Source organism: Hemitrygon akajei, chromosome 3 (assembly GCF_048418815.1).
Source record: "Hemitrygon akajei chromosome 3, sHemAka1.3, whole genome shotgun sequence".
Lineage (NCBI taxonomy): Eukaryota > Metazoa > Chordata > Chondrichthyes > Myliobatiformes > Dasyatidae > Hemitrygon > Hemitrygon akajei.
In genome coordinates, this window is record NC_133126.1 from 174,289,129 (window position 1) to 174,312,909 (window position 23,781).

A 23,781-nucleotide genomic window follows, 5' to 3' on the forward strand; every position below is an offset into this window, starting at 1 on the left:
TGGAGAGTTTAACATCGGTAGCTGAACGAAGGGCGCTGAGTAGGCTACGGTCAATTATGGATAACTCTGAACATCCTCTACATAGCACCATCCAGAGACAGAGAAGCAGTTTCAGTGACAGGTTACTATCGATGCAATGCTCCTCAGACAGGATGAAGAGGTCAATACTCCCCAATGCCATTAGGCTTTACAATTCTACCTCCAGGACTTAAGAACTTTTTAAAGCTATTAATGCTTTTTGAGACGGTGATTTAGATGCATATCATATTTTTTTTTACTGAGTTAAGTATTGTATGTAATTAGTTTTGCTACAGCAAGTGTATGGGACATTGGAAAAAAAGTTGAATTTCCCCATGGGGATGAATAAAGTATCTATCTATCTATCTATCTAAGAGTAGTGGTGACCATGCACAACCCTGTCTCGTGCCCCTTTCTAGGGTAAGACTATTTGATAAATATCCATCGATTTTAATCCTAGCAGTAGGATTGTCATATAGTGTCTGTATAGTTTTAATAATTGTGTCTTGGAAACCAAATCTATGTAAAACACTTTAAAGAAAATTCCAATTAACTGGATCAAATGCCTTTTCAGCATCCACGCTTATCACTATTGCTTTGATTTCATTTTTTTGTATATGATCCATAATGTGAAGTGTCCTTCGTATATTGTCGTGTCTGGCGTTGTCGTATAAAACCTGTCTGATCGTTACGTATCAGTATGGGTAGAAACTCCTCTAATTGTTTGGCCATGATGGAGGTAAATAATCTACAATCTACATTAAGAATGGATATTGGTCTAAATGACCTGCATTCCATTTTATCCTTGCCTTCTTTCGGTAAAGCCGAGATTATCGCTTCCTTCCAACTGAGTGGCATTTGTGCCTTTTTTAGAGCCCAGTTCAGTGTGGGGAGTAAAACAGGAATTAACTCATTTTTAAATTCTTTGTACCACTCTGCCATATACCCATCTGATCCTGGTGACTTGCTTAATTTAAGCCTACTAATCGCAGCTTTTAATTCAACTTCAGTTATGTCAGCAGTCATCGTTCTATTTTGATCTTCACTTAAAGTGGGTAACTCTAGAGAATTCAAGAAGGTGTCAATTTGGGTTATGCTTCCCACTGGAACTTTGGAATATAGAGTTTTGTAAAACACTTCAGAAGCTTCTTGAATTTCACTTAGCTTATTACTTATCATTTTTGTTCTATGAATTGTACTTCCTGCTATCTTTTTTTTTCAGTTTCCATGCCAGTATTTTCTGTTGTGTGCTGGGGCAGCAACACCAGAAGCAGACACCAACAGAATCAACAAACTCATTCGTAAGGCCAGTGATGTTGTGGGTGTGGAACTGGACTCTCTGACGGTGGTGTCTGAAAAGAGGATACTGTCCAAGTTGCATGCCATCCTGGACAATGACTCCCATCCACTCCATAATGTACTGGTTAGGCACAGGAGTACATTCAGCCAGAGACTCATTCCACCGAGATGTAACACTAAGCGTCACAGGAAATCATTCCTACCTGTGGCCATCAAACTTTACAACTCCTCCCTCGGAGTGTCAGACACCCTGAGCCAATAGGCTGGTCCTGGACTTATTTCCACTTGGCATGATTAACTTATTTTTATTTAATTATTTATGGTTTTATATTGCTATATTTCTTCACTATTCTTGGTTGGTGCAGCTGTAACGAAGCCCAATTTCCCTTGGGATCAATAAAGTATGTCTGTCTGTCTGTATAAGTAGAGACCAATTTCTTTTTTTAATTTGTTCCTTAAAGTACGGATCATTGAGTAGACTTGAATTTAGTTTCCAAATAGTATTCTTTGGTTGTAGGTCAAAATCAACAGATAAATATATAGGTGCATGGTCACCTACATCCATTGTCCCAATTCCACAGGTGTTTATTTTGTCTTTGTCTTTTCCAAATGTTATGAAATAGTCTATTCTTGTATGTACAGAATGGGGAGCAGAATAATGAGTGTAATCCCTTCTGTTGGGGAAAAGGTCCCTCCATATAGCAACATCCTCAAAAAGTGTATTAACTTTCTTATGTAAGGATTTTGTTTCATAGGTTTTTCTATTGGAAGAGTCTAAGTTTGGTTGTAATTATAAATTTGTCTCCCCCACATATCAGGAGACCTTCTGTTTCCGCTACCATAATATCAGTAATTTTCTGAAAGAAACCAATATCACTTCCTGGGGGTGCGTATATATTCAATAGAGTAACTGAATTCCCCTTACCAGAATATATTTGCCCTCTTTTTCTTCCATTTCAAATGCTTTTTCAAAATTTAGCTTACTTGAGTTAAGAATAGCAACTCCTCTCCTATGTCCTGATTTATATGAGGAGAAACAAATTAGTGAAGCCCATTCTCTTTAGTTTTCTATGCTCATTATCACTTAAATGAGTTTCCTGTAAATTTACTACATGGGCTTGTTCTTTTTTCATTTTGGATAAAATTCTATTACTTTTGATTGGATTTAATAGCCCATTGACATTAAAAGAAATGAATTTTACTTTGTCCTTAGCCATCTGTATTTATCTGTCAATGTATCATTGAAATTAGCAGAATAAAACTTAATCGATCTACTCCCTGAACAAATAAGAACCAAGAAACGCAAATAATAACAAAAATGGCAACGAAGGGGGACGTCACGTGATGACGTAGGATCGAGACGCTGGAACCCGGCTCTCCCGTAAAAAGTTAATAAATTAATGTCTAAATGAAGAAAAGTTAGTCAGTATCTTCTAAAAGTTACTTATAAACTACTCCGGACTGTGTCAAGCAATGCCTCAAAGAAGGAAGATGAAGAAAACTAATACCGGGAAGATTACGCAAGTTGGAACAAGAGCGGGGCCCACGTCTGCCGAGGTACCCCGGTCTCAGGTACGTTGTGCCACCGGCGAGGCGGAACAAGAGACCGCGTCAACAATGGCCATTCCTGAAGGGAAGGGTCATCGTGAATTGCGCAAACCCGAAGGACGGAGCATGCGCAAACGGAAGCAACAAGAACTACAAAGCCCAGCTACCACTGCAACTGAAAGTGATAGCGAATCGGAGGGAGAGTCAAGTGTCTCGGAAGGATCAGATGAAGAAGAAGCTAAAAGTCCTTCTAGAAATATAGAAAAGACTTTGAGGCAAATAATGCGTAAATTAGACACATTAAAAATAATTAAAAATAATCAAAAAAGACTCGAAAAAAAAATGACCAAAATGGAGATTATGCTTGATAAAATGACAAAGAGACAGGAAAAAATGGAAAAAAGAATTACGGACTTGGAAATTACAACGGAGGACATGGTTGAAAGAATGGACAAAATAGAAAATGAAAATGCTGCTTGGGCATCAGAAAGAAAACAATTTATGGAACAAATTGATAAGCTTGAAAATTTCAGTAGACGAAATAATATTAAAATTGTTGGACTTAAAGAAGATATAGAAGGAGAAGACCCAATAAATTTTTTTCAAAAATGGATCCCTGAAAAGTTGGAAATGGAAGGAGAAACTCCAATTGAGATCGAAAGGGCTCATAGATCCTTAAGGCCAAGACCTCGAGCTGATCAAAACCCACGATCAATTTTGATAAAATGTTTACGATACCAAGACAAAGAAAAGATCCTGAAGGCTGCCGCCCAAAGTGCCAAAAATAGAAACGGGCCATTGATGATAGCAGGAAAACCAGTCCTTTTTTACCCTGATATAAGTCACAACCTGTTGAAGAGGAGGAAGGAATTTAACCCAGTGAAAAAAGCCTTATGGGTAAAGGGTTACAAATTTACAATGCGTCATCCAGCAACACTGATAATTTTTTCGGAGGAAGGAAAAAAATTTTTTCCCGATTATCGAAAAGCGGAGGAGTTTGTACAAGATCTTCCATCTATACGCTATGAAGATAGACCCAACGAACAGAATTGATGGACATTTATGGATATTATAGAAAAGGGGAGCAAAATTTTAGAAATACTAAATGAGAATGGTATTTCTTTTTTTTTCTCTTCTTATACATATACGTTTTTGTGTTGCGGGGGGGCTGGGGAGCTTTGGATCGGTTACTGCGGGATTCACGTGTGTAATCATGGCGGTTGCCATGACCCGTACAGCAGAGGGGGGTAATGTTGTGTTATTTTTCCACAACATTAGTAGGGGGGTATTTTGTTTTTTTCTTTATATTTTAATTTTCTTCTATCTTTTAGCCTGGATGATTGGGGGGGACACACATAGCAACACGGAGATTTTTATAAAGATTTCCCAAGATACCATGAAAGTGGAAAGATTAGGTATTATTATAGATTGGAATAATATAATAAAAAAAAATAATGACTAATCTACTAAACTTTTTAAGTTTTAATGTTAATGGGCTTAATGGGCCAGTAAAAAGAAAAAGAATTTTAACATATATTAAAAAAATGAAAACAGATATAGCTTTTTTACAAGAAACTCATTTAACGGACACAGAACACCAGAAATTAAAAAGAGACTGGGTTGGAAATGTTATTGCAGCTTCATTTAATTCAAAGGCGAGAGGAGTTGCAATTTTGGTTAACAAAAATCTACCAATTAAAATACAAAACATATTAATTGATTCGGCGGGGAGATATCTAATTATACACTGTCAAATTTTTTCAGAACTATGGACCCTTATGAACATTTATGCACCAAATGAAAATGATGTAAAATTCATACAGGAGGTCTTTTTGAATTTGGCCAACGCACATGATAAAATATTAATAGGTGGAGATTTTAATTTTTGTCTAGATCCAGCTTTAGATAGATCAACAAAGGTTGTTACAAAATCAAAAGCAGTAAAATTAACTCTATCATTGATGAAAGACTTAAATCTGATTGATATATGGAGAAGAATTAATCTAAAAGAAAGAGATTATTCATTTTATTCAAATAGACATAAAACATACTCAAGGATAGACTTTTTCCTATTATCAACAAATATTCAAGACAGAGTGAAAAATGTGGAATATAAAGCAAGAATACTGTCAGATCATTCTCCTTTAATAATGACAATGATAATGACAGATAAAGAGGAATCAGTTTATAGGTGGAGATTTAATTCAATATTATTAAAACGTCAAGACTTTTGTGATTTTATGAAAAAACAGATTCAGTTCTTTTTAGATATAAATTCACATTCAGTTGATGATAAATTTATAGTGTGGGAAGCAATGAAGGCATACTTGAGAGGTCAGATAATAAGTTATACTTCTAAAATTAAGAAGGAATATATGATAGAAATAGATCAATTGGAAAAAGAGATTACGAAATTAGAAAAAGAATCCCAAAGAAATATGACAGAAGAAAAACGAAGACAACTCATTAACAAGAAGTTACAATATAATACGCTCCAAACATATCGAACGGAAAAAGCAATTATGAGAACTAAACAAAGATATTATGAACTAGGTGAAAGATCACATAAAGTTCTTGCATGGCAGCTAAAAACAGACCAGACTTCTAAAACAATAAATGCAATTCGAACAAGAGTAAATAAAATTACTTATAAACCTTTAGAAATTAATGAAGCTTTTAAGAATTTTTACTCTGAGTTGTACAAATCAGAATCACAAAATGACAATGTCAAGATAGAAAGGTTTCTATCACAAATAACTCTTCCAAAATTAAATACGGAAGAACAGAAGGGATTAGATATGCCTTTTACATTGAAAGAGGTCGAAGAAGCCCTAGGATCACTTCAAAGTAATAAATCTCCAGGAGAAGATGGTTTTCCGCCTGAATTCTATAAAAAGTTTAAAGATTTATTAATTCCTCCTCTTATGGAGTTAATACGCCAAGCGGAAAGAACGCATAAACTTCCAGAATCCTTTTCGACAGCCATTTTAATAGTATTGCCAAAAAAAGATAGAGATCCTTTAAAGCCATCATCATATAGACCGATTTCTTTATTAAATACTGATTATAAAATAATAGCAAAAATCTTATCTAATAGATTATCTAAATGCTTACCAAAATTAGTACATATGGATCAAACAGGATTTATTAAAAATAGACAATCAGCAGATAATGTAACTCGCTTATTTAGTATAATTCATTTAGCACAGAAGAGGGAGGAAATGAGCGTGGCAGTTGCTTTAGATGCAGAAAAAGCATTTGATAGATTGGAGTGGGATTTTTTATTTAAGGTATTGGAAAAATACGGATTAGGAGTATCCTTTATAAAATGGATTAAAACCTTAAATACTAATCCCAAAGCTAAAGTAGTGACAAATGGTCAAATTTCAACACCATTTCAGTTAACAAGGTCAACTAGGCAAGGTTGTCCATTATCACCTGCTTTATTTGTGTTGGCGATAGAGCCATTAGCTGAACTGATCAGAATGGACCCAGATATTAAGGGTTTTAGAGTTAACCAAGAAGAATACAAGATCAACTTATTTGCTGATGATGTTCTACTTTATCTAACAAACCCAGTGCAATCGTTGCGTAAATTATCCTATAGATTAGAAGAATATGGGAAAGTATCAGGTTACAAAATAAACTGGGACAAAAGTGAAATTTTACCTCTTACTAAAGGAGACTATAATCAATGTCGATCAATAACCCAGTTTAGATGGCCGGCAAATGGTATAAAATATTTAGGTATAAGAGTCGATAATGATATAAAAAACATATACAAATTAAATTATTTACCACTATTGAAAAAAATTCAAGAAGATCTTGATAAATGGATGGTATTACCAATAACATTAGTAGGTAGAGTAAATACCATAAAAATGAATATATTCCCTAGATTACAATACTTATTTCAATCACTACCAATACAATTACCCCAGAAGTTTTTTCAAGAGCTGAATAAATATGTGAGGAAGTTTCTTTGGAAAGGTAAGATGTCAAGAATATCGTTGGAAAAATTGACATGGAAATTTGAGCTAGGAGGGTTACAACTTCCAAATTTTAAGAATTATTATAAAGCAAATCAACTTAGATTTATTGCATCCTTTTTTGAGAAAGACAAACCGGCGTGGATCAGAATAGAACTAGATAAAATAGGAGAAAACATACCAGAAGACTTTATATATAAATGGGAATCTAAATGGATACGGGAAAAGAAAGAATCTCCTATATTAAAACATTTGATTGATTTATGGAATAAGATAAATGTTGACGATGAGACAAAGAAATCCTTATTAGCAAAGAGATCTTTAATCCAAAATAGACTTATTCCTTTTACAATGGATAATCAACTTTTATATAATTGGTTTCAAAAAGGGATTAGATATATAGGAGATTGTTTTGAAGGAGGTATATTAATGTCATTTGATCAATTAAAGAATAAATATAAAGTATCAAACAACACTCTTTTTTGTTACTTTCAACTAAGGGCTTACTTAAGAGAAAAGCTAGGTCAAACAATGTTACTACCGAAACCCAATGAAATAGAAACTTTAATTCAAAAAGGAAAGATTAAAAAATTTATCTCTTGTATGTATAATTTGATTCAAAAACAGGCAATTAAACAAGGAGTCCATAAGTCAAGACAAAAATGGGAAAGTGATTTGAATATCAAAATTGAAGAAAAAAACTGGTCAAGACTATGTCTTGAGAGTATGACAAATACAATAAACGTTCGATTAAGATTAGTGCAATACAATTTTTTACATCAACTATATATTACACCACAAAAAATAAACAAATTAAACCCAAATCTATCTGATCAGTGTTTTCGATGTAACCAAGAAATTGGTACTTTTTTACATTCTACTTGGTCCTGCTCCAAAATTCAACCTTTTTGGACAAATTTAAGAGTTTTACTGGAACAAATCATTGGAATACAACTTCCACACAACCCAACATTACTTTTACTAGGTAATATTGAAGGGATAAAACCGATAGCCAGATTGAATAAATATCAGAAAGAATTTATAAAAATTGCATTGGCAGTAGCCAAAAAAGCTATTGCAGTGACTTGGAAATCGGATACATATCTAAGTATAGATCGTTGGAAGAACGAAATTTATGGCTGTATTCCACTTGAAAAAATCACTTACAATTTAAGAGATAAATATGAAACATTTTTGAAAATTTGGCGCCCTTATTTACAAAAGACAGGATTAAATATATAGGTGCTCCGAAGATGAAATAATTGGTTACTTGGGGAAAGAAATAAATGCATACACCAAAGTTATTACGAACTCCGTGGAGCGTGTGGGGATCTTCCAATATCCAGGCATTCCTTTTTTTTTTCTCTTTCTTTTTTTTTAGGGATGTTAGGGGGGAGGGGTTAAGGGGAGGGGGGATGGGTAACATTTTTTTTTCTCATACACTTTTATTTTGTAACTATTTGAAAACAATAAAAAAAGTTAAAAAAAAAAAAAAAATGGCAACGAATATGTGATTTCAAGGCTGAGGTCTCTGGTAGATGACCCTGCGTTGAGCTAGAGGAAATGTCTAGCTGTGGGGGATAACTCCTCCTACTTGTGAGTTGAGGCCCCCATTGCAGTATTCATAAAAGTCAGTGAACAAATCTATTACACAGAGAAGATTTCCCTGTGTACTCCTCCTATATATATATATAGACACACACACACACACACACATATATGCACACATATATATATATATATTCTCATTTTGGTGGGGAAAAAGGAGTAAGTGAGCAAATAAAGAGTAACAACTAAGTAATATAAAATCCACATTATAATAAGTATTTCTCGAGATAGGTATTTCACTGTGTACTTTTGCTTCCGTTTAGCTTGTCAACATTTTTAAAATTAGCCAAACCTTATGACTCTTCTGGAGGGGGTGAGGGCTGTCTTTGGAAAACTCCCAGTCTCTTCCTGATATACATCTCTCGGCCTCCTCCTGTTTCCTGCCTTCTCAATTCTCGCACTATTTCCCAAGCGGAGCGGGATAATTCCTCTGCCAGGCTTTCCCTCGGTTTGATCACGCTGATGGGTGTCGTGGTTTCTTGAAATAACCAGGAGACGCAGAAGGTTCTTCGAGAAGTTTAAGCGTTTATTTGCAAACAAAAGCTGAGACAATTAATGAGCGTGTCACTAATTGTCCGCTGAGCCTAGTTCACAGTATTCTTTATAGTAATTTCTTATCTTAGTTGCATTAGCATACCCTCGTCTCCTATCTCAGTTACATTAGCATACCCCGTCTCCTATCTCAGTTACATTAGCATACCCCGTCTCCTATCTCAGTTACATTAGCATACCCCGTCCCCTATCTCAGTTACATTAGCATACCCCGTCTCCTATCTCAGTTACATTAGCATACCCCGTCTCCTATCTCAGTTACATTAGCATACCCGTGTCTCCTATCTCAGTTACATTAGCATACCCCGTCTCCTATCTCAGTTACATTAGCATACCCCGTCTCCTATCTCAGTTACATTAGCATACCCCGTCTCCTATCTCAGTTACATTAGCATACCCCGTCTCCTATCTCAGTTACATTAGCATACCCTCGTCTCCTATCTCAGTTACATTAGCATACCCGGTCTCCTATCTCAGTTACATTAGCATACCCCGTCTCCTATCTCAGTTACATTAGCATACCCCGTCTCCTATCTCAGTTACATTAGCATACCCCGTCTCCTATCTCAGTTATATTAGCATACCCTCGTCTCCTATCTCAGTTACATTAGCATACCCCGTCTCCTATCTCAGTTACATTAGCATACCCCGTCTCCTATCTCAGTTACATTAGCATACCCCGTCTCCTATCTCAGTTACATTAGCATACCCCGTCTCCTATCTCAGTTACATTAGCGTACCCCGTCTCCTATCTCAGTTACATTAGCGTACCCTCGTCTCCTATCTCAGTTACATTAGCATACCCCGTCTCCTATCTCAGTTACATTAGCATACCCCGTCTCCTATCTCAGTTACATTAGCATACCCCGTCCCCTATCTCAGTTACATTAGCATACCCCGTCTCCTATCTCAGTTACATTAGAATACCCCGTCCCCTATCTCAGTTACATTAGCATACCCCGTCCCCTATCTCAGTTACATTAGCATACCCCGTCTCCTATCTCAGTTACATTAGCATACCCCGTCTCCTATCTCAGTTACATTAGCATACCCCGTCTCCTATCTCAGTTACATTAGCATACCCTCGTCTCCTATCTCAGTTACATTAGCATACCCGGTCTCCTATCTCAGTTACATTAGCATACCCCGTCTCCTATCTCAGTTACATTAGCATACCCGGTCTCCTATCTCAGTTACATTAGCATACCCCGTCTCCTATCTCAGTTACATTAGCATACCCCGTCTCCTATCTCAGTTACATTAGCATACCCCGTCTCCTATCTCAGTTACATTAGCATACCCCGTCTCCTATCTCAGTTACATTAGCATACCCCGTCTCCTATCTCAGTTACATTAGCGTACCCCGTCTCCTATCTCAGTTACATTAGCGTACCCTCGTCTCCTATCTCAGTTACATTAGCATACCCCGTCTCCTATCTCAGTTACATTAGCATACCCCGTCTCCTATCTCAGTTACATTAGCATACCCCGTCTCCTATCTCAGTTACATTAGCATACCCGGTCTCCTATCTCAGTTACATTAGCATACCCCGTCTCCTATCTCAGTTATATTAGCATACCCTCGTCTCCTATCTCAGTTACATTAGCATACCCCGTCTCCTATCTCAGTTACATTAGCATACCCCGTCTCCTATCTCAGTTACATTAGCATACCCCGTCTCCTATCTCAGTTACATTAGCATACCCCGTCTCCTATCTCAGTTACATTAGCGTACCCTCGTCTCCTATCTCAGTTACATTAGCATACCCCGTCTCCTATCTCAGTTACATTAGCATACCCCGTCCCCTATCTCAGTTACATTAGCATACCCCGTCTCCTATCTCAGTTACATTAGAATACCCCGTCCCCTATCTCAGTTACATTAGCATACCCCGTCCCCTATCTCAGTTACATTAGCATACCCCGTCTCCTATCTCAGTTACATTAGCATACCCCGTCTCCTATCTCAGTTACATTAGCATACCCCGTCTCCTATCTCAGTTACATTAGCATACCCCGTCTCCTATCTCAGTTACATTAGCATACCCTCGTCTCCTATCTCAGTTACATTAGCATACCCGGTCTCCTATCTCAGTTACATTAGCATACCCCGTCTCCTATCTCAGTTACATTAGCATACCCGGTCTCCTATCTCAGTTACATTAGCATACCCCGTCTCCTATCTCAGTTATATTAGCATACCCCGTCTCCTATCTCAGTTACATTAGCACACCCCGTCTCCTATCTCAGTACAACCGCGTCCCGTCTCCATAAAACACTCGAAGTTTAGCAGGGTAAGGAGTTTGAAATCTAATCCTTTCTTGCTTTAGTATTCGCTTTACTTCAGAGTATTCTTTACATTTCTGCAGGACCGCGGGGGTGGGAGGGGGGGTAATCTTGGTCGAAATATATTAATTTATCATCTAAAAGCACCCTCTTTTTACTCCAGGCCCTTCGTAGAATCTCCGCCTTGGTAATGTACCGAAGGAATTTAATTATTATTGAGCGTGGCTTATCTGCTCTATCTCGGTTAGACTTCGGGACTAGCGCGTGATGCGTTCCCTCGATTTCCAGCTCCATAGTCGAGGGAAGCTCCAGCGTGTCCGGCAGCAACTTTCTGACAAACTCCGTCACAGACAAGCCCTCCGCTCCTTCGGGAACGTTGTATATTCTGATATTTTTCTGCCGCGATCTTCCCTCCAGGTCAAGCAGTTTACCTTCTTGGTGATTGAATCTTTTTATCGTCTTACTCAGTATCCGTTCCACGTTTTGAACGTGATCTTCCACCTTCTCAATTCGAGTCTCTGCCACCGCTATTTTTTGATTGACGTTGGCGAGCTCTGACTTAATATCATGTAGCTGCTGCTTTATATCTTTCTGGAACTCGCTTATCTCTTTCAGAATTTCGATCATATTCGCCGCTTCGCCTGAACGAGGCCCAGCGTCCGCCTCGCTAGCATGCGGTCGTGTAGGAGAGCCGCTCACTGCACTCCTCTCGGCTGTAGGCTCCGCAGTGTCGCTTTTTTTATTTCCATTCTTTTTCCCCATTCTTGCCCCACTTTTTAGTTCAAATATTTTTCGAAATATTTGATGGGTTAACGGGGCTTAATACACATTTTTCCGGAGGAGCTAGTGACTTAAGCTGCCATTCTCGATGATGACATCACCGGAAACCCCTTCTCCATCTATTCTTATAGCGGCAGTTTGTTCCCAGTACAAATTTCTGATTAGGTGGAGGTCTTTCAAATCTAGATCTAGAGTTTCCTGTAATATTTCAAATATCTTATTGTGCTTCACTTTATCAAATGCTTTTGAGCAGTCAATAAAACAAACAAATCTTTTTGCACTTGAATAGCTTGTTCTGATAGTATCCTTAACATCAATATTGCGTTCGTTGTACCTTTGTCTTTCACAAAAGCACATTGTTCTTTACCTATTTCAGCTTGTATCTTACTTTTAGCTCCTGTCATCAAAATTCTCAGAAGTATCTTTGTGATATGACTCATTAAACTTACGGTCCTATGTAATTCACATTCCAGGTTTCTTAGGAAGAGTGATAAATACTGATTTATTGTGTACTTTATTTTTTCCATCCTGCATCAGGTCCAGAGTAACAATTATTTCATTCATCTTGCAGTTGTGTACAGAAAATGATATTAAACAATCTTGAATCTTGAGTAGTAGAGCATGGAAACAAGCCCTTTGCTGACCCTGGTGCTCTCCAAGCTTGTCCCCTTTGCCTGTGTTTAGCCCATGTCTCTCTGAACCACTCCTGTACATGTACTGATCCAAATTTCCTTTAACTGTTGTTACTGCACCTGCCTCGACCACTACCTCATGATCGTGCACTTTATTGTTTACCTGCACTTCACTTTTTCAGTAGCTTTTACTCTTTGTTCTGCATTGTTGCTGTTTTACCTTATTCTAGCTCAATGATTTGAACTGTGTAGCAGCAAAACTAATCCAAAATCAGAACAAAATAATTACCGCTAGGCTGCAACCCTGCGGAGTCGTCGTACTTCTGTAACCTGCCCACAGTTCCAATGATTGCTCCAAAAGTTGAAACCTTTATTCGATTCTTTATTAGCAATTATTAAACATACAATCTTGAAGTGATGAACTTAAGTGTACCCAAGTAAGCTAAGCATTATTCAGCATTATCCGAGCAGTCAGCAGAAGATATGACCTCCGCCGGTCCCAAGCTAGAAACTGCCATGAAATGAGCAAGAATACGTAACTTTTTCCCTTTGCTTTTACCACACCACCACTCATGTGACTAGTTACCATAATAAACGCACAACACAGAACAGATACTTGGCAAATGAAAGGTTGGAAAGTGATGCAGAAATCAGTTACAGCAAGTTTAAAAGGCATGACAAGCAGGAAAATGGCCAGGAGTGAGGGGAGATTACCGTATTAAATTCAATTCGTTTCAATGCAAGAAGTCTGACAGGGAAGATAGGGCTTGGATAGTTAGGGTACATGGGACTGTTATATTACAGGTTGAGCACCCCTTATCTGAAATTCCAAAATCCAAAAACCTCTGAAATCCAGAATTTTTTTGATGTTGCAAATGGAAAATTCCACAAAGCGTGGTCAAGGCTCCTAGATGACGCATTGGACTCTGCAAACACGGATGGTTCGTCACTGATGGAAATCTAACATACACTATGGCTGCATCAGGATGTACGTGTGATGAACAAGTGTAAAACAAACACTACTTTCCGGTAGCACATAAATTGGAATTCAGGAATGATGGCAATGCTGGAAATCTGGAGCAACACACAGAATGCCGGAGGACCTGAGGAGTCGGTGGATTTGAAAACCTGCACCAGCAATGCTCCCCAACTCTTTCTCCAATGCATTGACCACTGCATTGATGTTGTTTCCTGCTCCCATCCAGAGCTTTTCAATTTCACTATCAGCTTCCACCCTGCCCTCAAACGCACATGGTCCTTTTCTGCCATCTCTCTCCCCTATGTTGATCTCCCTTTCTCCACCTTGGGAGACAAATTATCTACTGGCACCTTTTACAAACCCACTGACTCCCAGCTATCTTGACTACGCCTCTTCCCACCCTGTCACTTGCAAGGATGCTATTCCCATTTCTCAGTTCCTCCAGCTCCACCACATCTGTTCTGGCATATCTTCCCCTCCTCTACCCACTCTGCTTCCACAGGGATCACTCTCTCCATGACTCCAATGTCTGTTTGAAAATCCCACCAATATCCCCACATACCTCCAGGCACATATCCCCACAATCTCACTGTTTTACACCTGCCCCTACACCTTCTCCCTCATCACCATTTGGGGCCTTAAACATACCTTGCAGGTGAGGCTGCACTTCACAAGCAAATCTTTCAGTGTTATTTATTGCATCTTGTGCTCCTGAGGTGCCCTCTTCTACATCAGTGGGAACCAACGCAAATTGCAGAATTGCTCCAAGAGCATTTTTGCTCCATCTGCCACAACAGCCAGTATCTCCTGGTAGCCAGTCATTTTAATTCTATTTCCCATTCCCACACTGATATATCTGTACACAGCCTTGTCAACTGCCGAGTTGAAGCTAGATGTAGATTAGATAAACCGCACTTCATATTCTGTTTTGATAGTCTCCAACCTGATGGCATGAACATTGTTTTCTTAACATTCCAGTAACCACTCTCTTCCCTGCCCCGATTTTTCCCCTTATCAATGGGGCTCATTACTCCTTTTTCTCCTCCTCCTCCCTCTCCATCTGCCCATCACCCACACATTCCTCCCACCGGCTTTCCTCTTCACCTTTTCCTTTATTCCATGGTTTACAATCCAGAGAAGAGAGAACCAATAGTCCGTCCTGGGCTTGCTAGTAGAGGGACATAGAGTTCCAGCCTCAGTCACAGGGTAAAGACCCTAATAGACAGATTGTCCATGGCGTTGGCGAGAAGAAATAATAAACATCACCCCCTCAGACCAGCCCAGCTTCCTGACAATCTCTTGCAGCAGAGGTTGGCCTCAACTTGTTTTCCTAGAGGCGCTGTCAGATCTGTTTGTGTCAGCTTATACACCTCCTTGCCTCATGCAAACCAGCCTGACCCATCCAATCTGATGTTCCACAGCTCAGAAGAAGCATGGCAAATCCGCAAGATTAAAGAGTAACAGCTGGACTAATAATCTTTGAATGGTGGGAGGTAAACTCCTTTACAAGTTGACGCGAGGAAATCTGCAGATGCTGGAAATTCAAACAACGCACACAAAATGCTGGTGGAACACAGCAGGCCAGGCAGCATCTATAAGGAGACGCACTGTCGACGTTTCGGGCCGAGACCCTTCGTCAGGACAAGTTGACGTTGTGCAATATTTAGACTGAGTTTCCAATGTAAGTACTGAAGTCGTGTCAACTTTATTGTCATAGGACCAAGTCATGTGAGGTATGCACTCAGAAGCCAGATGTACGCATGCTTGCCTAATGTCTATCAGCCATAGCAGCTGAGTACATAACAGCATGCAGATATGGTCGAGGTTCAGTTGTTCACACCAAATATCAGAAAGAGAAAAAATGTATTCTAAGTATTGTCTTGTTTATTATTTATTGTAATGCCTGCACTGTTTTGTACCCTTTATGCAGTCCTGGGTAGGTCTGTAGTCTAGTGTAGTTTTTTTTCTGTGTTGTCTTACGTAGTTCAGTGTAGTTTTTGTATTGTTTCATGCAGCACCATGGTCTTGAAAAACATTGTCTCGTTTCTACTGTGTGCTGTACCAGCAGTTATGGTCAAAATGACAATAAAAAGTGACTTGAGTTGAATTGATTTGACTTGACTTTGAGCATGGAATGATAATTGGTGCCAGAAGGAGTGGTTTGAGTATCTTAGAAACTGCTGCTCTGGGATTTTCATGGACAACAGACTCTAGAGTTTACAGAGAATGGTGCAAGAAACAAAAGAAATATTCAATGAGCACTACTCTGTGGGCAAGAATGCATTGTTAATGAGACAGGTCAGAGGAGAATGGTCAGACTGGTTTAAACTGACAGAAAGACGACAGTAACTCAAAAAAAAATGGGTTACAACAACAGTGTGCAGAAGAGCATCTCAGAATGCACAGCGGGTGGAACCTTGCAGTGGATGGGCTACAGCAGCAGAAGACCATGAACATACACTCACTGGCCACTTTATCAACTACGAGAGGTACAGGTAGCTAATAAAATTGCCATAGTGTATAGATAAAATTACAAGTTTGCTTGCAGCGACTTCACAGGTACATAGACTCAGTCAACACACAGAACACAATTTACACATAAAATATTGACAAAAAAGACAAAGTGCAAAAAATATAATACATAAAAGAAGTCCACGGCAAAGGCTAATAAGTTTAAATTTAAGAACTAATTGATTGATTTAATGGGGGATAAATTGGACTATCTTAATCCAGAGCGAATAATGTTCTGAATGATGTTCTTTATCCATATTTGGGATCTTCCGATTCAGATGAATGTAGCAGGAGGTAATAAGAAGTTAAAAAATAATTGACGATTTCCCAGTTGACAGGAAGACAAATATTTGACTTTTGATAAATGACGCTTTCAAATTAAGTAATTGTGAAATTTTATGATTGGCCATGGCCCCAAAACTGGGCACTTCCTGGCACACTCCAAACCACCCGAACCTGAGCAAGCACTATCGTCATACTGGATGACCAGACGGTGATACTTAACTGGAAGAAATCTGCTTTTGACAGTAAGCCAACGCAAAGAGGATTGATTTTGACCCATTTCACCCAAAGCCTGACAACAACCAAGAGGCATAAATTTCTCAAGTGTCTGCCTCCACGTGTTAATCAACTTTACACGGATGTGTCATTGCTGACGTCACAGAAAGTTTGCCCTGAAGTTGATACTCTCCTCCCCGGTTCAACGTGAGCATCACGCTGCATCTCATCTTCGGGTGGAAGAATATTGCTTTTGAATGGCAAAAATAAACTAGAAAGGCGCAGTGCTGCGGACAGGGACAGCAAGAGCCTGCGCTGGCCACTGAACACCGAACGCAGTGCCGGCCACCGTGGGACTTCGCTCTGGGGTACACACCATGCTCATCCTGTGGCAGAATGGTGCTCGCTGACCTTTACCTGTGCATGCGCCAGGTGGGGCTCTTTACCCCGCTGTGAGAAGGTGCGTTCACTGCTTACCGGTGATTTGTATAGTCAGTTGCATTACTGAACATTTCCTGGGCTGTGACTCTGCTTCACCAGGAAAGTGCGGACAGTGGCCAGCCACATACTGCAATGTATTCATCCTAGACTAAGTTAACTTCTATCTTTTACAGGAGATACCAAAACCTAGCTCTAGGCGCATTTCAAATTAAATTGGCAATAAGTAACGGTGCCCTCACCTTGAAACCAACTGCCCCATGTCAGTGGTAACAGAAGTCTGATCTGCATGCCTGTCAGATGGGAATAAGAGTAGCACATTTTGTCTCCTGAGCAGATTTTTGTATTTAATTAAACGCTCACTTCCTATGGCACAGAAATATCAGATGGGAATTCAGCCTCTCAGATCCAAGTCAGCTCCAGCAGAGGAAATTTCACCTGTCCCATTTTTCCTCTGTAAGTCCTATAACTGAGTTCCTCTTAAATTGCTAACAACTCCCTTTCAACCTACCCAGAAGACAAAAAAATTACCGGAATCCCTTTGAGATTTGGGTGGGAGGGGGAACCTGGGAATTAGGCAGAAATGCATATCTTCACTGGGAAAATGTGTATATTCCATGCAGGTAGTTCCTGACTCTGTTGTCCCAACAGGGGTTCCCAGCCTGGGGTCCACAGAACCCTTGCTTAATGGTATTGGTCAAGACATAAAAGAGATTGTGAATCACTGTCCAGAGGATGGTATCAAAAACCCTGTGCTGTTTAGTCATTGATCAACAAACATATCAACTTAGAAACTAACCATGGATCCAGCAAGTATTGCTACTTTCAGAAGTGTGCCCAACATTCCTGTCATCTCACGCACTGACCCGAAGTTTAGCTCTTCCTCCAGCCCAGTTGAAGTTCAATCATTGAAATAAACGCAGTTTAAACAAGTATTCCATTCCCTGACTTTGCTGTGTCTCTGGCTATCCTGATTACCAGTCTTGCTCCCATTGACTACTGCGTTATCCCATGACTTGCTCCTACTCAGAGCCTCCTGCTCAATCCTAGTTTAAACTCGCTTGTGCAGCACTAGCACGTTTCCCTGCAAGGATATCGGTGCCTCCCTGCCTTAAGTGCAATTCGTCCTTCTTTTACATGTTTCCTCTACCATACAGGAGATCCCAATGGTCCATGAACCTGAATTCCTGCCTCCTGCACTAGCTGCTTGGCCACAAGCTCATCTGGCCTCTCCTGTTTCCAACCTGCATAAATGTGGCGTCAGGAGTAAGTCAGGGATCACTCCCTGCGAGGTCCTGCTTCTTATCTTCTTTCCTAACTCCCTATGCTCATTCAGCTGGTTCTCATCCCTTCCTCTACCTGTAGGGTAACATGATTGGAAGAAAGGTACTTAATTCTCATCCACCGACATTGAGTTGGGGCTTTTCTGTAAGAAGCTGATCTGATGTGATGACATTATGTAAAAGGTTTTTGTGGTGTAGGTTTTGGAGTTCAATCAAATGTGTCACGGGTTTCTTTTAACATAAAACACCTCACTTCATTTTATTTGTGGCAACCTATATATCTATTTTGTTTATACTACAGTGTACAATGATCACTAACTGTTCACTCTCCCCTCGCAAATTTCTCTGCAGCTACTCAGAGAGATCTTTGACCCTGAACACACCAACCTGGTATTTTATTAACACTTCATAATAATTTGAAATTTACTTTGTTATCACCCTAAGGCTATTCTTCCTAAGGCAAGGAGGTTGACGTTGTTCATGTAGTCTACAAGATGTGGTAAAACTAAGGCATTGCAAAGCTGTGGTATGATTCCAAATCACACTATAAGGAAAGTTGCCCGCTACTTTTCATTGTTCAGTTTTGTGCCTATCCATGGGATTTAAGAACAGTTGCATGTGGTATAAAATTGTCAAAAAAATCAATAAAGTTTCAAAGTAACTTTTATGCTGACATATTTACCGTATTTTCTAATCAATGCAGTTTTTTAACATTCTTGTCTGAAAGTGTTTCTTTTCCTTTAGGAATATCTTATCTGAAGTGTTTATTCCAAGACTGCAGTCTGGTGCACACTAAGCAAGTGAACGAGGAAAGGTGAGTCAAACAGCTGAACATTTGCCAGCTTACATTACCTCACAATAATTAGAATCTCGTTGATTCATATGATAATCAAAATGTTCAATTATTTAATGTCCGGATCCAGCAACCTGTTGTAGGTGAATTTCTTGTTGCCAATCTCATCACTTGTCCTCATACAAATTCAAGCTTATTGGAACACCAATGCCCTTGAATGGAAAAGGCTACAAAAAGAGAAACATTACTTCAGTACTAATAACTACGTTACTGCAGCATGGAGTGATTGAAGGCAGCTCAAAGTCTCAGATGGCTCAATTGCTGCTGCTTTTCAATTGGCAACAATTGGCACCTACTTTTACTATTTTTAAACCTGTTGCCTTCGGGAAGGAAGTACAAGAGCCTTAGGTCACAAAGAACCGAGTTCAGGAATGATTATTACCCTTCAACCATCAGGTTCTTGAACAAATGTGCGTAACTCACTCACCTCAACATTAAACTGATTCTACAATCTATGGTCTTAAATTCTACACCTTATATAGAACATAGAACATAGCGCAGCACAGGAATAGGCCCTACAACTGACAATGTTGGGTTGAATCAATTAAATTAGTAATCAAATGCCTAACTAATTTCTTCTGCCTACACAATGTCTATGGTTCTCCATTTTCTACACATTCATAAATGACATAAATGTCTCTTAAAATTGCCTAATGTCGCTATCGTCACTCTGGACAGTACTTTCCAGGTATCTGCCACACTGTGTAAAAATCTTGCCCCTCACACCTCCTTTAAAATTACCCCCTCTCACCTAAATACATGTTCTCTGGTATTAGACATTTCAACCCTGGGAGAAAAGATACTGACTGTCTGCTCTATCTACACGTCCCTCTCATAATCTTACAAACCTCTGCCAGATCTCCCCTCAGCCTCTGGTGTTCCAGAGAAAACAACCCAGGTCTGTGAAACCTCTCATTACAGCACATGCTCTCCAATCCAGGCAGCATCCTGGTAAACCTCTTCGGCACCCTCCCCAAAGCCTGGACATTCTCCCTATAAAGGGGCAACCAGAACTGTCTGCAATTCTCCGGATGCAGCCTAACTCGAGTTTTATAAAACTGCAACATAACTTCCTGAGATTTGAACTCAGTGCCTCGACTAATAAAGGCAAGCATGGCATTTGCCTTGTATATAAATATATGTGTATATAGTGTAAATGTATGTGTGTATAGTGTAAATGTATGTATGTATAGTGTATATGTGTAGATAGTATTTGCACAGTGCATCTTCTTTTGCACTTCGATTTTTTGTCGGTCTTTGTTTCATTGATTCTGTGGTATTTATTTGTTCTACTGCGAATGCCTGCAAGCTAATAGTTGTGTATGGTGATGTATATGTAGTTTGATAATAAATTTACTTTGAACTTTGAATTTAAACATACACAGGGTTTAAATGCCATGAAAATGAGTTCTGCAGCAGTAGCACAGTACATTGCAAACATAGGTTAACATAAACAAATTAACATAAATCATACATAATTTACACGACTAATTAAACAAAATGACACTGGTACATGTTGATATGACATGATATAACTGATATAACATGTTATCTTCCTCTGTAGGAGTCATTATCCTTTGATGTAAATATTTTTAAGGGAAAAATCATCACTGAACAAGACCATCAGGTGAGTGGTTTACTTTGAACTTTGATTTTATTATAATTCCCCAAATATATGAAGTTGTGCAGTTTCTGCTGTACAGAAGTTGGCAGACTTTCTGAAAATCACCAGGAAAGTAGGTGAAGGCAAGGCAGTCAATGTGTCTATGTGGACTTTAGCAAGGCTTTTGACAAGGCCCTGCATGGGAGGTGGGTCAAGTAGGAGAAGCCAGAGAGTGGCAGTAGATAGTTGTCTCGCTGACTGGAGGCCTGAGACTAGTGGTGTGCCACAGGGATCGGTGCTGCGTCCTTTGTTTGTCATCTGTAGTATGTCAGTGATCTGGATGATATTGCGGTTAACTGGATCAGGAAATTTGCAGATGACACCAAAGTTAGGGAAGCAGTGGGCAGTGAGGTAGGCTATCGGGACTTGCAGAGGGATCTACATCAGCTGGAAATATGAGCTGAAAAATGGCAGATGGAATTTCATGCAGACAATTGTGAGGTTTTGCACTTGGCAGGAAGTGGTAGGTTTTGCACTTGTGTAGATCTTACACAGTGTAATGGTAGGGCACTGAGGAGTATAGTAGAACAAAGGGATCTGGGAATACAGGTCCATAATTCATTGAATGTGGTGTCACAGTTCGATAGTGTCATAAAGAAAGCTTTTGGCACATTAGCCTTCATAATTCAAGAGATTGTGTGCAGTTCTGCTCACTAAGCTATAGGAAGGATGTCAGTAAGATTGAAAGAGTGCAGAGAAGATTTACTAGGATGCTGTCGGGTTTTCAGGAGTTGAGTTACAGGGAAAGATTGAACAGGTTAGGACTTTATTCCTTGGAGCGTAGAAGAAAGAGGGGGGAATTTGATAGAGGTATACAAAATTATGAGGGTTATTGACAGAGTAAATGCGAGTAGGCTCTTTCCACTTAGATTAGGAGAGAGAAATACAAGAGGGCATGGCTTTAGGGTGAAAGGGGAAAGGTTTAGGGGAACATTAGGGGGAACTTCTTCACTCAGAGAGTGGTGGAAGTGTGGAATGAGTTGCCATCTGATGTGGTAAATGCACATTCCACAAAACTCTTAAGTTTTAAGAATAAATTGGATAGATACATGGATGGGAGAGGCCTGGAGGGTTATGGACTGGGTGCAGGTTGATGGGACTAGCGGAATAAAGTTTCAGCACCGACTAGAAGGGCTGAATGGCCTGTTTTCTGTGTTGTAGTGTTCTATGGTTTATGGAGATGGGATGTTATGTTGAAGTTGCATAAGACATTACTGAGGCCAAATTTGGAGTATTTTGTGCAGTTTTGGTTATCTTTCTACAGAAAAAATGTAAATAAGGTTGAAAGAGTACAGAGAACATTCACAAGGATGTTTCTGGGTCTGGTGGACCTGAGTTATAAGGAAAGATTGAATCTGTTTGGACATTACTCCTTGGAATGTAGAAGATAGACAGGAGATTTGATAGAGGTATACAAAATTTTGAGGGGTATAAATAGAGTAAATGCAAGCAGGCTTTTTCTACTGAGGTTGGGTGGGACTACAGCCAGAGGTCATGGGTTAAAGGTGAAAGGTAAACATTTTGAGGGGAACATGAGGGGAAACTTCTTCAATCAGAGGGTTGTGAGAATGTAGAAATGAGCTGCCAGTACGTGTGGTGCATGCAAGCTAAATTTCGACATTTAAAAGAAGTTTGAATAGATATGGTTATGGAGGCCTATGGTTCTGATGGAGGTAGGCAGGTTAAATGGTTCAGCTTCTCACTCTCACTCATCTGAATTAAATTCCATCCACCACTTGATTTACTGTAGATCCTGTGGTAAACTCACACCACCACACTGCCAATTTCATTCTAATCAAGCTACTTACATTTTCATCCAAACTATTAATATTTATGACCACCAACAGGGGACCCAACTGGATCTTTGACTTCTTCACTGACAAGCAACAGTCTGTGTGGAATGGAAATAACATCTCCACCTTGCTGATAACTAACACTGGCACACCTCAAGGATGTGTGCTTAGCCCACTGCTCTACTCTCTCTACACCCATGACTGTGAGGCTAGACACAACTCAAATGCCATCTATAAATTTGCTGATGTCACAACTATTGCTGGTAGAGTTTCAGATAGTGATGAGAAGGCTTACAGGATTGAGTTAGATCAGGTGTGTTGACGCATGTCAAAGTGGTTAAGGCTTTGAGCTAGCGATCTGAAGGTCGTTAGTTCGAGCCTCAGCTGAGGCAGTGCGTGTGTCCTTGAGCAAGCCACTTAACCACACACTGCTCCTGTATGTTTATAGCCCAGTGGCGGCAGTTGGTGCAGTATGGACAAGACAAGAAGAATAGTGGAAACGTGTGCATGGAGGTGGAGGATGTAGTGGAGGTACTTAATGAATGCCTTGCTTCGATATTCACCAGGGAGAAAGACCTTGGCAATTGTGGGGATGACTTACAGTGGACTAAAATGCTTGAGCATATAGACATTAAGAAAGAGGATGTGCTGGAGCTTTTGAAAAGTATTAAGTTAGATAAGTCACCGGGACCAGATGAGATGTACCCTAGGCTACTGTGGGAAGTGAGGGAGGAGATTGCTGAGCCTCTTGCAATGATCTTCGCATCATCAACAGGGATGGGAGAAGTACCAGAGGATTGGAGGGTTACAAATGTTGTTCTCTTGTTCAAGAAATGGATTAGAGATAACCCAGGAAATTATAGACCAGTAAGTCTGACTTCAGTGGAGTCAGCAAGTTCTTGGAGAAGATCCTGAGAGGCAGGATTTATGAGCATTTGGAGAGACATAATTGATTAGGGATAGTCAAGGGCAGGTCAGGCCATATGAGCCTAATTGAATTCTGTGAGGATGTAACAAAACATATTGATGAAGGTAGAGCAGTGGATGTAG

General features: G+C 39.6%; 1 pseudogene; it reads left to right on the forward strand.

Annotated features, from left to right (window-relative positions):
- The first annotated feature begins 18,305 nt into the window (after positions 1 to 18,305).
- Positions 18,306 to 23,781, forward strand: part of LOC140724600 (very long-chain specific acyl-CoA dehydrogenase, mitochondrial-like) — a 64,510-nt pseudogene continuing 59,034 nt past the window's right edge.